This window comes from Prosopis cineraria, unplaced genomic scaffold (genome assembly GCF_029017545.1).
Source record: "Prosopis cineraria cultivar Desert tree isolate PC_DT_omini unplaced genomic scaffold, ASM2901754v1 PC1, whole genome shotgun sequence".
In the NCBI taxonomy this organism is placed as follows: domain Eukaryota; kingdom Viridiplantae; phylum Streptophyta; class Magnoliopsida; order Fabales; family Fabaceae; genus Prosopis; species Prosopis cineraria.
The window spans coordinates 27397858-27401197 of record NW_026555332.1 but is presented as its reverse complement, the minus strand read 5'-3'; the positions used below and the strand labels follow the sequence as shown (position 1 = coordinate 27401197).

Here is a 3340-nt window from a genome sequence, read left to right as displayed (position 1 = left end):
TAGGTGGCATGTGACTTGTGCATCAATTGGGCAATTGAGGTCAACACTCCTTGAGGACAATGGCTGATGGTTTGCACGTGAATTATGATTATTTTGAGGGATTAGATCAGCTAAAATGATGTGGATGACACATGGGAAATTAGGCACACATTGGAATCATCTACAAACCAATAGGAAGTTGCCACCTTGCAAGTGTGACAAGGCTCCCATTTACATTTTAATTTCTTTTTCCTTATTTTAATTAAGCTTCAGCTGATGGGAGACACCAAGGAGCACGCCATTTTAAGCCCAAATGGGATCCAACACATATCTCATTCATCTTCCACATTCTCTCTCTCTTGTTCATAGTGTTCTTCTTTTTTCTCTTTTTGTTCTTCATTTTCCAGCACCCTAACCTCCATTTTCAGCCACCAAACCTCCACAAAACTCATACCATTCTTCTCCTCTCTTCATTTTCGTTCCATCCCTTCCATTTTCACAAGGATTGAAGCTCATTTCCATCATTCAAGAGCTATGGAGTTTGGCCTTCACAAGCAATCACTAGGGTTCTTGAAGATGAAGATTGGCTAAGTTTCTTTGTGGAATCCTAGAGAGATGAAGATGGAGGATGAGTCTTGAGCTTCAAATTGGCTAAGTTCTTTTGTTTCCTATCCTCTTCTCTTTTTACTAGATGGTTAGATTCCTTAATCTAGGGTTTAATCATCTTAGCTTATAAATTCTAATTTGAATTTGATGTTGATGTAAAGAGAGAGGATTGTTTCATTTAATTTTTCCTTGGACAGCCATGACTGAATTTTGCCACTCTTTGTTTGGCACATAATCTTGTGTTTTTCAATTAGTGAATTTCTTGTGTTAATATTGCATAATCTTGTGGTGTTAATGCTTGTGTTGTTGAGTAGCTTGACATAATCTTGTGGTTGCTCAATTTATGTGTTTGACCATGGCTGTTGAGAGAGGATTTTGAGTAAATCACTTGGCTAATGTCTTCACCAATTGGTTAATTAAACTAGGGACTTTAATCTAAGACCTAGGGAGGTTAGCTAATTAGGTTAATTGGCTTAGGATAATTTTCTTAAGTCATGACAGCTTTAGTCAAGAGGAAAGGGAAGCTAAACTTAGCCTAATCATGAGAAGATAATGAGTCCAAAATCAACTAATCTCTAGGGTTCCATTATTGTGAAAAGGGAAGTTCATTTCACTCACTTTCACTAGCATTTTAATTACTTGCACATTAGGTAATTAGTTTAGATAATTAGCTAGGTAACTAAATTCCTACAAACTTTGGTTGATTTATTTCACTAGATAATTTTCAATTAGACTTAAAACCATTCCTTGGGAGATGACCTAGGGTTGGCCCTATATTGCATTAGGGTTAGCTTTAGTGTAATTTTGAGGATAAGCGACTAATTTCCTATCAAAATTTTGGCGCCGTTGCCGGGGAATGGTTTAAGTTTAATTCTAAGGTTGTTTAGTACTTAATTTACATTTTTAGTGTTCTGGAAAATTTTTTGAAAAATTATAAAAATTTGTGTTTTGTGTTTTGTTTAGTGTTTTTTGTGTGTTTTGAGTGTTTTTATTCTGTTTTGAAAAAAAAATTTAGTGCAATTTTCGTTGGTTTGGTGTAGAGCTGAAAATACTCTGTTTCTAGTGTCTCTGTCTGAAATTGAAAAATTAACTGGAATGAGTCTGAGGGAATTTGAACTTGAAATTTATTTCATTGAAAGCTCTATATCTTAGCTTCACTTTAAAATTGGTTTGGTCAATTTTGGACGTGGGAAGTGTCCTGTGGGAAATTTTACAATCTAACAAGGTCCAGGGAGCCTTACAGAGGATTCCCAAAACCCTGTTTCAATTGAGTTAGCATATCTTCCCTTTGTGCGTTCAAATTGATTGATTCCAGTTTCATTTTTCTTATCACTGTCTTATCTTTGTTTCTTGTGTTTAGGATTTTCTTCAATTTTTCCATTTTCCTATTTGAAAGTTTGTTAGAAGCTCTAAAGGTCTTCTGGACGAAATCCTGTTTCTCCAGACCTGAGGACCAACTTGTGAAAAATTCTGGGAACGATTGGAAAGGATTTTTAATCTGAAAGTTTTTTATAATTTTCCTGTATATCTCTTGTATTTCTCATAAAATTTTTAGGGGAATTTATCATGTGGATTTGCTGATAGAAAATCACAAGTTCACTGTCTCCAGAGAGCCTACTGTGCGAATTCCAGAATTGCCAAAGCTTCTTGATTGAGCATTTCTAACTCTCTTTCTACTTGTTTGGTGTTTTTTTTTTTTCATTTTGTTGCTATTGAGTATATTAAAAAAAAAAAAAAATTATTTCTCTTGCTTTTGTGTGTTTTGAATTGTTTCGTGTTGATTTGCATTTTAGTTTAGCTTGTTCTTTGTTCTTAATTTTCTTGAGCTTGATTAGTGCATGACCCGAAGAAAACATACCTCTTTTGTTGAATTAGATCCAGAAATTGAAAGGACTATTTCTAGATTGAGAAGATCACAACCTATTCTTGATTCTCATTTGGTTTGTAATTCAACAATGGAAGGTATCTTAGGACATGAGCATGTGCATAATGAGGGCCATGGGAATGGGAATGAGAATTTGCATGATGATGGCCATGTTAATAATGAATTTGAAGGCTTGCATAACCCTAGAGAGGAGAGGAGCATTAGGCAATTAACTCAACCTAATTGGCATGATAATCCTTATGGCTTATATGTTCCTCCTACTAATGTTCAATTTGAAATTAAATCCTCTTTGATTAATGCATTGCCTAAATTTCATGGGTTACCAGGAGAGGATTGCCATAGGTTTTTGCATACTCTCCTATTGGTTTGTGATACTATGAAGCCTATGCATGTAAATGTTGATGATGTTCAAGCTAAGGCTTTTGTATTTTCTCTTGAAGGTTTAGCAAAGGAGTGGTATTTCAACTACCCTTCTTATGTGAAAGTGAGCACATGGGCCGAGCTAAGAAGACTCTTCTTAGATAAATTCTTTCCAAATTCCAAGGTCACCAATTTGAGGAAGCAAATCTATGGGGTCCAACAAGGAGAGGATGAGAGTCTCTATGAGTATTGGACTAGATTCCAAGGCCTTTTGGCTAAATGCCCACACCATCAAATTTCTAGTGAGAATTTAGTCCAATATTTCTATGAGGGCTTGATTCCAAGAGACAAAGTTAACATTGATGCCGCTAGTGGTGGATGCTTGATTGACCTCACTTCCTTAAAGGCTTGGGAACTAATTGACAAGATGGCTTCAAGTGGTGCTCAATACTCTACAAGGGAAAAGAGAAATGTGAATATGGTAGGTTCCTCAATTCTTAATGATTCATA

At 35.5% G+C, this 3340-nt stretch overlaps 1 non-coding gene across 1 annotated transcript; it reads right to left on the bottom strand.

Moving 5' to 3' along the window:
- Positions 1-3020: 3020 nt before the first annotated feature.
- On the bottom strand, positions 3021-3127 carry LOC129296904 (small nucleolar RNA R71). The gene has a single exon (XR_008590052.1). It is a non-coding gene; the product is annotated as a small nucleolar RNA R71 (small nucleolar RNA).
- Between the last annotated feature and the right edge of the window lie 213 nt (positions 3128-3340).